The sequence below is a fragment of the Dendrobates tinctorius genome, unplaced genomic scaffold (assembly GCF_039654945.1).
Source record: "Dendrobates tinctorius isolate UK_male_01 unplaced genomic scaffold, ASM3965494v1 ptg000037l, whole genome shotgun sequence".
NCBI classification, from domain to species: domain Eukaryota; kingdom Metazoa; phylum Chordata; class Amphibia; order Anura; family Dendrobatidae; genus Dendrobates; species Dendrobates tinctorius.
Genome location: NW_027361705.1, coordinates 18,660,401 through 18,674,663, shown reverse-complemented (window position 1 = coordinate 18,674,663; position 14,263 = coordinate 18,660,401).

The window sequence follows — 14,263 nt, the reverse complement described above, 5'->3', positions numbered from 1 at the left end:
TATCGGAAAGTATCGCTCAACACTAGTAATAAATCAAAAATCTATGAAAATGAACAAATGAAAGTCAGACATTGCTTTTCAGCCATGCTTCCACAGAATTTAAAAAAAGTAAAACTCATGAAATAGGCCTGGACAGAAATGATGCTACCCTTAACCTTCTGAGGCAATCACTGCAATCAAACAATTCCTGTAACTGTCAATGAGACTTCTGCACCTCTCGACAGGTATTTTGGCCCACTCCTCTAGAGCACACTGCTCCAGTTGTCTCGTGTTGAAGGTTGCCTTTTCCAAATTGCATGTTTCAGCTCTTTCCAAAGATTCTCAATAGGATTTAGGTCAGGGCTCATAGAAGGCCACTTCAGAATAGTCCAAAGTTTTCCTCTTAGCCATTCTTGGGTATTTTTAGCTGTGTCTTTTGGGTCATTATCCTGTTGCAAGACCCATGACCTGTGACTGAGACAAAGCTTTCTGACACTGGGCAGCAAATTTCCCTCTAGAGTCCCTTGATAGTCTTGAGTTTTCATTGTACCCTGCACAGATTCTAGACACCCTGTGCCAGATGCAGGAAAGCAGCCCTAAAACATAACAGAGCCTCCTCCATGTTTCACAGTAAGGATAGTGTTCTTTTCTTGATATGCTTCATTTTTCCATCTGTGACCATAGAGCTGATGTGCCTTGCCAAAAAGTTCAATTTATGTCTCACCTGTCCATAGGACATTCTCCCAGAAGCTTTGTGACTTGTCAACATGAAGTTTGGCAAATTCCAGTCTGGCTTTTTTATGTTTTTTTTTCAACAATGGTGTCCTCCTTGGTTGTCTCCCATGAAGTCCACATTTTCTCATACAATGACGGATGGTGCAACCTGACACTGATGTTCCTTGAGCTTGAAATTCACCTTTAATTTGTTTAGAAGTTTTTTTCTGGGCTCTTTTGTTACCATTAGTATTATCTGTCTGTTTGATTTGTCATCAATTTTTTTCTCCTGCGCCACATCCAGGGAGGTTGACTACAGTCCCATGGAGCTTAAATTTCTGAATAATATGTGCAACTGTAGTCACATGAACATCAAGCTACTTGGAGATGGTCTTATAACTTTTACCTTTAACATGTTTGTCTATAATTTTCTTTCTGAGAGAACTCTTTCCCTTGCTTCCTCTAGTCCATGTTGAGTGAGACACACAACATGTCACCAGACAGCACAGTGAGTATCTGTAGCCCTTTTTGCAGGCCACTCTCTGATTCCAAAATTATAGACACCTGTGATGCTAATTAGTGGACACCCCTTGATTTAACATGTACTTTTTGTCACATTATTTTCAGGGGTTCCATCATTTCTGTCCAGGCCTATTTGATGAGTTTTATTTTATTTTTTTAATCTGTGGAAGCATGGTTGAAAAGCAATGTCTGACTTTCATTTGTTCATTTTCATAGATTTTTGATTTATTACTTTTGTCAGATTCAAGTTATTTCTGTCATCATTGTGCGTTTTTCTGTCATTAAACTAATAATTTTGATCTCGTGTGTATGGTGTAACTGTCCAGTAGTACAGCAATTATGGAAGCAGGCACAGGCTTTGATCACACTTCAATATGATATTCCATGGGGCCCTGAAATAGCATTACTTTCACTAAATCTTAACACACTCCTACAGGAAGACACATTAATCTCAACTTATCTTCTAACAATAGTGGGAGTTGGTATAGCCAAGCAGGGCTGGACTGGCCATCTGGAAATTCTGGCAAATGCCAGAAGGGCCTGTCTGATCATGGGCCACCTTGTCTGCTACGTCTGCTACATTGTTAACAGAATCGGAGTTCTCAAGACACGCATACTGTAAAGAGTTATTAAAACACAGACACCAAGAATAAAGTCCTTTTAATTGAAAAAATTACACAGACTCCTTTAATAATCTTAACTAAACCATACTTACGAACTCGCCTATTTCCTCCGAAGCTTTCATTCTCCTGTAATATCCAAAAATAATAAAACAACAATATACCATACCTGTCTGTTGCTTTGTCCCATACCATAATCAATGTCTGGTGGAGTAATAGTTTTCAACCTGGGCGGTGCCAAGATGTGACCGTCTAAGCTAGGAACCACTGATGACTGAGAGTCTTTATTCTAGGAGTCTGTGTTTTCATACAATGTGACTATGGGGTTAGTAATGGGGTGTCTTAAAGACGCCTCTCCATTAATAACCTGGGGGCTTGATGTCACCGGACAATACAAAGGTGACATCAACCCCCCCCAACTATCACCCACTTGCCACCACTACAGGGCATGTGGGAAGAGCCGAGCAAAGCGCCAGAATTGGAGCATCTAATGGAAATGCCTTTTCTGGCCAGCTGAGTCCCTTACTAGCCTAAAAATACCATCCCCCAGCTGTGAGCTTTAGCAAGGCTGGTTGTCAAATATGTGGTGGGACCCCACGCTGTTTTTTTTTTAAATTTTTTATTTTTATAATAAAAAATTACCGCTTGGGGACCCCTCTATTCTTGATAACTAGCCTTGCTGAAGCTTATAGCTAGGGGTTCCTGCCTCCAGCTGTGAGTTTTGCCTGGCTGCTTAACAAAAATACAGGGGAACTCATGCCATTTTTTTAATTATTTATTTACAGCGCAGGAGTTGTTGATGAATACACCCATCAGCCGCTCTTGCTCTCACTGTTATTAGCGGCAGCAGATGTTGGATGATGGGAGCTGTAGTCCCATCAGCTGACACCAGTGAACGGAAGTAAACTTTATACCTCCGATCACAGCTGAGGGCTCATGCTGTCTTTTGTCAGCGTGGGAACCGTGGCTCTTTCACCGGTGGGGATGAATTCACTGCCAATCAGAAGCGAGTTTTGCCGCGCTGTCATGCACATCACAGCACAGTAAACACTGGATGTTCTGTCCCCCCATTCAAGTTAATGGGGTCCGGGTTTGGGTCCAGGTACTGTTTTGTGACCTGAACCAGAACATTTTGAAACTGTTCGTCCGAACCCGCCGGACCCGAGCATCCAGGTGTCCACCCATCTCTATAACTGTAAAATGTTCTATTAAAGTTACTGTACCTTGTTGTTATCAATAAAAATATATATGTTTTAAAAAAATAAACAAGTCAACTAAGCATAAGTTCTACTATAATGCAGCAGCAAATAGTGTATCACATACATTACAGGTCTGTGGCTTATATAACTGGACATCTGTGTCATAATCTATTTTTGGATTTGTGGCAGCTCTGGTTCCACTCACATTTAAAACTTTTTTCCTTTCATGCCAGCAGGGGTTAAATGCAGTTTTTCCCTGCTGGCGAGCTGGTGTTACTGCAGTGCTGCTGGGTCAGCTGATGGTGCTGGAGACCACTCCCACATCCTTTAAAAGGTCACCTGATGCATCAGCTAACTGTTGGTGATACAGTTCCTCTTTGGAGACTAATCTTTGCAGAAGCAGCTCTCTGGGGCCTGCAAAGTCTGGTGTTTGGAGTCCTGTTGCCGTGCTATCTGTGGTGTGGAGTTAAGCAGCGGTGTGCACAAGCAAAGTGTTGTATGTTTGTTACCTTGTCCCTTTGGTTTCTGTCACTTCCCCCTGTGTGTTTTATCTGCAGAGCTGAGGCTGGAGCTCCTTGCCAGCCAGTGCACTAGTCAGGGCAGATTTAGGTGACAAATAGGGATGAGGTATCCTGATGTCAGCAGGGGGAAAGACCTGCATAGGGTGTTAGGTGAGGACAGGGACAGGCTCAGGGTGGAGCTCAGGAGGTGACCGTCCCTGATTCCCTATTGTCAGGGCCTTCCTCTCCCCTATTCCATTGGTGTTGTGTTTTTGTGACGTTTGGTGACCGACCAACCGTTGGGTCATGTCACACTGGTCAGTCACTCCGTGACAATCTGTCTTTGACTGTTGCATCCCTCTCCCTAGGATTCCTTGTGTATCCCTTACTACATGCACACACAATGCTAGTGCAGTAAAGGCATAAGACAATATACTATATGTGGTAAGATTAACCCATTGGTCACTTGCCTGCTGCAGCCAATCACAGGAAAATGAATAAAAAAGGGAATCATCGCTTCCACCAGAGCGGCCTCTGCTGGATCATGACATCAGGTGAGTATACCTGATTTTGTTAATTATAATGTATTCATGTCTCCAGTGAGCTTTTTCTTTGAGCTTCAACACTCTTTAGAAATATATTTTTCTCATCCACATACTGTAGCTCTCCACAATTGTGCAACTCCCCACATCTCCTTCTTTATATTTGCCTATTATTGTACATGTGCTCTACATTCTGTGAGCCATCCAAGACCAACTTTCACCATAATCGTATCTTCCCGCACCCATCATCAATATTTTTTTCTGAATCAGATCTTTAAAATGCGCTAACTTGGGCAATCAGAATAATTTCTGATATCTGCAATTTTATACATGTTCTATAGGACATAGTCACAAACAGGCATAACACATTTACTAATATGAATGACTTTGTTAAATCTCTTCCTACTGTATTACTGTATTATTCTAAAGAACTTGATTTCTTTAAAGGAACCTCCCAGTAGGATCATCCCTTCTAAGCCATCAATATGGACATGCAGATCATAGGAAGCTGAAAAAAATGGTACCTTGATATAACATAACATAGTAACATAGTTTTGAAGGCTGAACGAAGACCTTATGTCCATCTAGTTCAGCCTATTTTTAGTGCAGCTGTTCTGCATTGTTGATCCTGGGGAAGGCAAAAAACCCACAGAGTAGAAGCCAATTTTCTATATAGGGAAAAAAGTTCCTTCCCCAAAGCTGGGTCAACCATCTACCTAGAATATTATATTATTCGTAACCTTCTATACTGTTACTCACAAGAAAAGCTTCCATTCCTTTCTTAAATTCATTCAGTGAGTTGACCATCACCACTTCCTCAGGAAGAGAATTCCAGAGCCTCACTGCTCTTACCGTGAAGAACCCTCTTCTATGCTGGCGCAGAAATTGTCTTTCCTCCAAACGAAGAGAATGCCCCCTTGTTCTTGTCACAGTCCTTGGTACAAACAGTTCATTGGAGAGATCTCTGTATTGCCCTCTGATATACTTGTACATATATATTAAGTGGAGCCTAAGTCTTCTCTTTTCAAGAGTAAATAGACCAAATTTTGATAACCTTATGTGTGGTGATGCGGTGGGGGGCCGGGACTATGTGTGGTGATGCGGTGGGGGGCCGGGACTATGTGTGGTGATGAGGTGGGGGGGTGGGATTATGTGTGGTGGGGGGTGGGATTATGTGTTGTGATGTGGTGGGGGGGCGGGACTATATCTACGATTTGATATATTATTCCTGAGAGATCCACATTTTTCTAATATGTAAATGAGCTGTTGAGGGGTACGGGCCTTCAGGGCTATTGGCACAACACTAATCGGCATGAGAATCTGATTCCAGATATTATTTTATCAATCAATTCCTACATTTTATGATGCAATCACTTTATATCCTGAATACATTTATTCTCACTAACAGCCAACTCTGCACAGAGACAATTACGATAATGAAGAGACAGGTCGTTAGTGTATTTACTTTACTCTATGACTAAGAGTTAATGAACCTTTAAAGCCATAAGTGCAAGAGTATTCAGCACTCCTAGTCTAAAATATTCTACAGCCTCATCTGTAGCATTCATAAGAGTCCACCGGGCTCATCCACTGATGTGCTGACAGCTGCAAAGAGGACAAGTTATATTCCTCTCACTATCACTAGGTTATAACTACCGTCGTATAGGCTTCACAAAGACTTTTGTTACAGAAACATTGACCTCTTGCTTCGGGCTATCTGTTAACCAGCAGGAAATGGCTGATAGACCTCTTAGTCCCAATATTGATCTGTACAAGTACACTGTGTTATTTCATGTAGAATAACTTGCTCTTAACACAAATCAAATACTTATCTGGTGAAAAAAAAAGGACTACGATTGGTTTTCTGTGGCTTGAATTACTCTAACTGAGGGATCACTCAATTATTATATGTTTTTTTTAACTTGAATTGTCTCCTTTATCTTTGATACGTGGCTGTTTCTACTCTTCAAAGTAAGCACCACATTTACAGCATGTATAAATGACTATAACCCTCATTAAGGCTAGAGAGATTCACCGCACAATCTGATTTTTGGTGATGCAAGTTTCTTTATTGCGTACGAACAAACAAAATTAATTGTGATTTTGAAGAATGCGACAAAGAAAGGATGTTTCGACCCCACTGGGGTCTTTATCACAATGGCGCTGCAAAAAAAGAAGACCATATAAATGAATAATATAATGGTCACAGGCTATCAATCAACAATTGATATCCCAAAGGATTCAATTGTATGAACAAAGTGCTGTATAAACGTAAAATATACAAAAGCAAAAGCAATAATGGTCACAGGCTATCAATCAACAATTGATATCCCAAAGGATTCAATTGTATGAACAAAGTGCTGTATAAACGTAAAATATACAAAAGCAAAAGCAACAGTCATGTAAACTGAAAGTAAAATAAAGGAAAAATGAATAAAATTAGATAAAATTGAGCAAAAGAAATACAATAGGTGACAAAGTCAGAGACATAACATGATAAGCCAATTAGCCTGAGGGTTCAAATGAAATCTGACAAACAGTTTCGTAATGCAGTCATGTGCATATACATAGAAAATATAGAGCAATATTTTAGTTTTTAAATCAGTTTGAGGTTAAGGGATTATACAACACGCCGGCATTTAACCATGTCAGGCAACTGCAGAGGACAACCACCCAAGACAACACAGGTAACTAATGCATGCCGGTCACAGTGAGAGCTGCGATGCCACCAACCCAGAATGTGAGCCACGATGCCACCTACTTAGAGTTTTAGTCGGCTTGCCACCAACTGTGAATGTGTGCCATTATGCCTACTGAGGGTGTGAGCTGCTATACCACCTACCTAGTGTCAGCTGCCATACCACCAACTGGGAGTATGAGCTACTATGCCTACTACACAGGAGAGGACTACGAAATGACAATGGAACGAGGACCCCGTTGAAAATGGCACTTTGATCTCTCTTCCTTCGATTGACTTGAGACCACAAAGGTCTACTAGGTCGTCCACCCCATTTTGGTTATCCTGTCCGTGCACTCGGCTGGTGGCCCACTCAACTAGTTGATCAGCTCCCACACTCTGGCTGTCATCTCCACAGGGACTCTTCTAATGTACACCCTTTCTCAACAGCTCCCAGACTCAGGCTGATTTCTTCCACAGACTGGCTCCACTATCACATCAGCTTCCAGATACAAGCTGATGTCTCTCCAATGGCTCTCCCACTGGCTTCACTAGCTCATCAGCTTCCAGTCTCAGGCTGATGGCACTCCAGTGGGTCTTCCACTGGCTGCTGCTGTAGGCAATACACTCCACTTCTCTGCTCAGGATGGCTGAGGGACTCGGCTTCACTCCTTGACTCTGTCAGTTGGGCTTGTCAGGAATTCTGCCTCCTCACCAGTACCAGAGGCTACCCCTGCTGAACTAAATTAAACCAGGAAATCTCTCTAAACTTAGTTCCCAGTTGACCACTCTTCTAATGTCCCCCTAGATAACCCTCTAGTGTCCTCCTTAATGACTCTAATATAAATGTGTTCAGTGCCCCATCTTGTGTCCATTCTCTATTACTACTCTATCTCTGCCAAGTATATCTATACAATGCCAAATGGCCACAAACACATATGTACATGTTACCTATAATGAACAAGGTAAACAATGCCAGCAATATCTACAGGGCTAAAGGGTCCGTTACACATAGCGATATCGCTAGCAATATCACTGCAACGTAACTGATTTTGTGACCTAGCAGCGATATTGCTAGCGATATCGCTACATGTGATACTTACCTCCGACCGGCTCCCCCACTGTCTGTCGCTGATCGCACGAGAATGTCCTGGACCATTTCTCGTCGGGCGCTTCCTGCTGGGCTTCCTGTGGCGCCAACGAGTGACGCGTGGACGCAGGCGGAGGACATCAGGATCGCTGCGTCTGACAGGTAAGTAGCGACCCCCGACCACTGCTATGTCGCTGGTGAGATCTGGCTGTGTGGCAGCTCACTAGCGACCATGTAGCGATGCACCAGAGATCCATATCGTTGTCGGGATCGCTGGTGCATCGCTTAGTGTAATGGTACCCTAAGCCCTGGCACCTTCTTACAACTGCATTATGACACTGTTTATCAGATATCATTTGAACCCTCAGGCTAATTGCCTTATCATGTGATAGCTCTGACTTTGTCACCTATTGTATTTATTTTGCTAAATTTTATCTAATTTTGTTCATTTTTTCTTTATTTTGCTTTCAGTTTACATGACTGATATTTTTGCTTGTATATATTTTAAGTTTATACTCGTACATCACTTTGTTTATACAATTGAATCCTATGGGATATCTATTGTGGGTTGATAGCCTGTGATCTTTATATTATTCACTTATATGGTCTTCTTTTTTTGCAGCGATATTGTGATAAAGACCCCAGTGGGGTTGAAACATCCTTACTTTGTCGCATACTTCAAATCACAATTAATTTTGTTTGTTCACACTAAATAAAGAAATTCACATCAACAAAAATCAGAGTGCGGTGAATCTCTCTAGCCTTGGTCATCAGGTCTCAGGTCCTTAGAAGGTACGTGATAAACTCAGATACTTTTAGGAACCCAGGACCAAGTTGTCTGTAGTTTTTACCTTCAGAGTTTATCCATGTCGCACTGAAGATGCTAGGGCCTGCGCTACTGGATACAATAGCTTGTACGGGAACAGGGTGTGGTTTGTGCATCTTCTTCATAGTTAGATCCCTTATCCCCTTGTTCACTACCATGTGTGCAAAACACAATCCCTTCTGAATCCCTATGTTTCTTCCTTTTAAAAAACAGCACTTCCACTTACCTCCGGTCACAACGCTGTTCCAGTGGTGTTGTCACTGGCTCTCATGGGGATTGTATGACATTGCTATGTCGCGCAATCCCTGCAGCCAATCAAAGTCTGCTTCACTTTCTCTCCTACAGATATATCACATATATTCAGAGGAAATGAGATGGTAGCGGATCGCCCTCAGAATGTATGTGATTTGTATTAACAGCCATAAAGGTGGGGAGAGTCAAGCGGCCATTGATTGGCTGCAGGGATTGCATGACATAACAATGTTAGATGATCCCCGGGAGAACCAGTGTTGACACCAGTGGACCGGTGTCAGCACCAGAGGTGAGTACAAGTGTTATTTTACAAATGGAAACATAGAGATTCATAAGGGATTGTCTGAGTAGTGGACAACCCCTTTGAAACATACCTGTAAGTAGTGAAATGTCAGGGCACTGAAGGCAGCAGTGTATGATCTGTCAGGGCAAATGTCTGTAGAGCACATTGTGATAGAATACCCTGCATTGAATTTCTGTCTCTTCCTGTAGTGATGCCGTCATAACAACTACCTGCTCTACCACTAGAGGTTATTCACTGCAATCATATCTATATATCTGCCACCTATATACAGTATCTATCTCAGTTTTATTTGACTTAATATTTTTCCATCCTTGGAGTGTAATGACTTGTTTTTTGAATATTGAGTTGTTGTTTTTATTTTATACTATTTTAGGTTCCATACAACATTTTGATTACTTCTTATTGTATTTTTTTGGGAAGTGAAAAAAACACAATTTTTCTGTTTCGATCTCATTTTTCCTTTATAGTGGTTAATTTATGTTTAAATAGTTTAACATCTTTATAAAGACTATTTTATACATTTTTAAAGTTTAAACTATTTAAGATTTTAATTTTTGGCACATTAGACATTTTCACAGGTCAGACTTTTTCTGACATGATGATACCAAATATTTGTTTCCATATCGTATGAAGGTGTATTTCATTTGATTATATATATATATATATATATATACACTCATTGGCCACTTTATTAGGTACACCTGTCCAACTGTGTGTTAAGACTTAATTTCTAATCAGCCAATCACATGGCGGCAACTCAGTGCATTTAGGCATGTAGACATGGTCAAGACAATCTCCTGCAGTTCAAACCGAGCATCAGTATGGGGAAGAAAGGTGATTTGAGTGCCTTTGAACGTGGCATGATTGTTGGTGCCAGAAGGGCTGGTCTGAGAATTTCAGAAACTGCTGATCTACTGGGATTTTCACGCACAACCATCTCTAGGGTTTACAGAGAATGGTCCGAAAAAGAAAAAAAATCCAGTGAGCGGCAGTTCTGTGGCCGGAAATGCCATGTTGATGCCAGAGGTCAGAGGAGAATGGGCAGACTGGTTCGAGCTGATAGAAAGGCAACAGTGACTCAAATTGCCACCCGTTACAACCAAGGTAGGCAGAAGAGCATCTCTGAACGCACAGTGCGTCGAACTTTGAGGCAGATGGGCTACAGCAGCAGAAGACCACACTGGGTACCACTCCTCTCAGCTAAGAACAGGAAACTGAGGCTACAATTTGCACAAGCTCATCGAAATTGGACAGTAGAAGATTGGAAAAACGTTGCCTGGTCTGATGAGTCTCGATTTCTGCTGCGACATTCGGATGGTAGGGTCAGAATTTGGCGTAAACAACATGAAAGCATGGATCCATCCTGCCTTGTATCAACGGTTCAGGCTGGTGGTGGTGGTGTCATGGTGTGGGGAATTTTTTCTGGGCACTCTTTGGGCCCCTTGGTACCAATTGAGCATCGTTGCAACGCCACAGCCTACCTGAGTATTGTTGCTGACCATGTCCATCCCTTTATGACCACAATGTACCCAACATCTGATGGCTACTTTCAGCAGGATAATGCGCCATGTCATAAAGCTCGAATCATCTCAGATTGGTTTCTTGAACATGACAATGAGTTTACTGTACTCAAATGGCCTCCTCAGTCACCAGATCTCAATCCAATAGAGCATCTTTGGGATGTGGTGGAACGGGAGATTCGCATCAGGGATGTGCAGCCGACAAATCTGCGCCAACTGTGTGATGCCATCATGTCAATATGGTCCAAAATCTCTGAGGAATGCTTCCAGCACCTTGTTGAATCTCTGCCACGAAGAATTGAGGCAGTTCTGAAGGCAAAAGGGGGTCCAACCCCTTACTAGCATGGTGTACCTAATAAAGTGGCCAGTGAGTGTATATATATATATACAGTTGTGGCCAAAAGTATTGACACCCCTGCAATTTTGTCAGATAATACTCAGTTTCTTCCTGAAAATGATTGCAAACACAAATTCTTTGGTATTATTATCTTCATTTAATTTGTCTTAAATGAAAAAACACAAAAAGAATTGTCCTAAAGCCAAATTGGATATAATTCCACACCAAACATAAAAAAGAGGGTGGACAAAAGTATTGGCACTGTTCGAAAAATCATGTGATGCTTCTCTAATTTGTGTAATTAACAGCACCTGTAACTTACCTGTGGCACCTAACAGGTGTTGGCAATAATTAAATCACACTTGCAGCCAGTTGATATGGATTAAAGTTGACTCAACCTCTGTCCTGTGTCCTTGTGTGTGCCACATTGAGCATGGAGAAAAGAAAGAAGACCAAAGAACTGTCTGAGGACTTGAGAAACCAAATTGTGAGGAAGCATGAGCAATCTCAAGGCTACAAGTCCATCTCCAAAGATCTGAATGTTCCTGTGTCTACCGTGCGCAGTGTCATCAAGAAGTTTAAAGCCCATGGCACTGTGGCTAACCTCCCTAGATGTGGACGGAAAAGAAAAATTGACAAGAGATTTCAATGCAAGATTGTGCGGATGTTGGATAAAGAACCTCGACTAACATCCAAACAAGTTCAAGCTGCCCTGCAGTCCGACGGTACAACAGTGTCAACCCGTACTATCCGTCGGCATCTGAATGAAAAGGGACTGTATGGTAGGAGACTCAGGAAGACCCCACTTCTTACCCCGAGACATAAAAAAGCCAGGCTGTAGTTTGCCAAAACTTACCTGAAAAAGCCTAAAATGTTTCGGAAGAATGTTCTCTGGGCAGATGAGACAAAAGTAGAGCTTTTTGGGCAAAGACATCAACATAGAGTTTACAGGAGAAAAAAGAGGCATTCAAAGAAAAAAACATGGTCCCTACAGTCAAACATGGCGGAGGTTCCCTGATGTTTTGGGGTTGCTTTTCTGCCTCTGACACTGGACTGCTTGACTGTGTGCATGGCATTATGGAGTCTGATGACTACCAACAAATTTTGCAGCATAATGTAGGGCCCAGTGTGAGAAAGCTGGGTCTCCCTCAGAGGTCATGGGTCTTCCAGCAGGACAATGACCCAAAACACACTTCAAAAAGCACTAGAAAATGGTTTGAGAGAAAGCACTGGAGGCTTCTAAGGTGGCCAGCAATGAGTGCAGACCTGAATCCCATAGAACACCTGTGGAGAGATCTAAAAATGGCAGTTTGGAGAAGGCACCCTTCAAATTTTAGGGACCTGGAGCAGTTTGCCAAAGAAGAATGGTCTAAAATTCCGGAAGAGCATTGTAAGAAACTCATTGATGGTTACCGGAAGCGGTTGGCTGAAGTTATTTTGGCTAAAGGTTGTTCAACCAAGTATTAGGCTGAGGGTGCCAATACTTTTGTCAGGCCCATTTTTGGAGTTTTGTGTGAAATGATCAATGTTTTGCTTTTTGCTTCATTCTCTTTTGTGTTTTTTCATTTAAGACAAATTAAATGAAGATAATAATACCAAAGAATTTGTGTTTGCAATCATTTTCAGGAAGAAACTGAGTATTATCTGACAAAATTGCAGGGGTGCCAATACTTTTGGCCACAACTGTGTGTATATATATATATATATATATATATATATATATATATATATACATACTGTATCTCAGTAGAAAAAGGGATCCCAAGATTTTTTCATGTGATTCTATAATTTTGTATTTACTCCTCTATGGCATAATGCCAGAAGAGAGGAATACTAGCAGTTATATAGATATGCGTGGGCTAGGTAAAATTCATGACACTGATGAAAATCAAAAAGCATTGAGGAAAAAAGAAAAATTCTCAATGCAACTAAGAATTTTAGGGCTTCATCTTCTTAATTTAATTTTTATTGGACTATTTAACCTTTTTAAAATCTTAATAAGTGAAAAATGGCTGTATTATTATTTTGAAAGATGAAATTATTTAAGATTTTTTTTATTTTGGAACATTTCTTATTTCTTTAAAGCTGGGCCTACAAGTTGACTTTGGCAGTGACGGTAGTCATGTAGCCAAAGATGACTATGTGCCGATGTTACATCGCAGTATAATGTTGGTGAATGGCATTATATCGTGGCCCTAGGGTACTTCAACGATCCAGTCGAAAAAAAAAAGTTGAATTTGGATGGGGAATCATTTTAAGCAGAGAATCTAGGACATGAGAAATAAAAATACTACCAACTGGCCACTTGTAACAACCAAAGAACAAATATTATAATGCCATGTAAAGGGCAACAGGAATATTCAAAAAGCATATAACATGCCACAAAAGAACAGAGTACAAAAGCCTGTTTAAAAAATCATAAAAAATTCCAATTTTATTAATCATACATATAATAAAAAAAAATTACGATGGACCAAAATTGTTCAAATTGCGAAAAACACAAACAGTGACAAAGTGGGTGGTATAAACAATTAATGTTAGGACTGGGTATATCAGACTCCAATAAGAAAATGAATAAATATAGCACTATATATTTAGCAGCCCCAATGCACGTTTCGCGTGGGCTTCCTCAGGGGGCTGCTGTGTGCGTCGGGGCTGCTGTGTGTGTCGGGGCTGCTGTGTGTGTGGTATACTTGGACCTATTTGGGTAAGAACTCCCCCTCTTGATAGCGCTATGGCACTTTGTTGATTCAGAGTGAGTTATAATGTTTACAGTCGGTTACTTATATTGAATATATTTATTTAATCTATTAAATTCTCCTCTATATAAGTGGCCATATATAGATTGGGACACTTTAGTGCTATATTTATTCATTTTCTTATTGGAGTCTGATATACCCAGTCCTAACATTAACTGTTTATACCACCCACTTTGTCACTGTTCGTGTCTTTCACAATTTGAACAATTTTGATCCATCGTAACTTTTTTTATTATATGTATGATTAATAAAATTGGAATTTTTTTATGATATTTTAAACACGCTTTTGTACTCTGTTCTTTCTTGGTATGTCAACTGGCCACTTGTATTTGAAGTACAAAACTTGTATTATTGGTAATTAGTGTTGAGCTTTCCGATACCGCAAGTATCGGGTATCGGCCGATATTTGCCGTATCGGAATT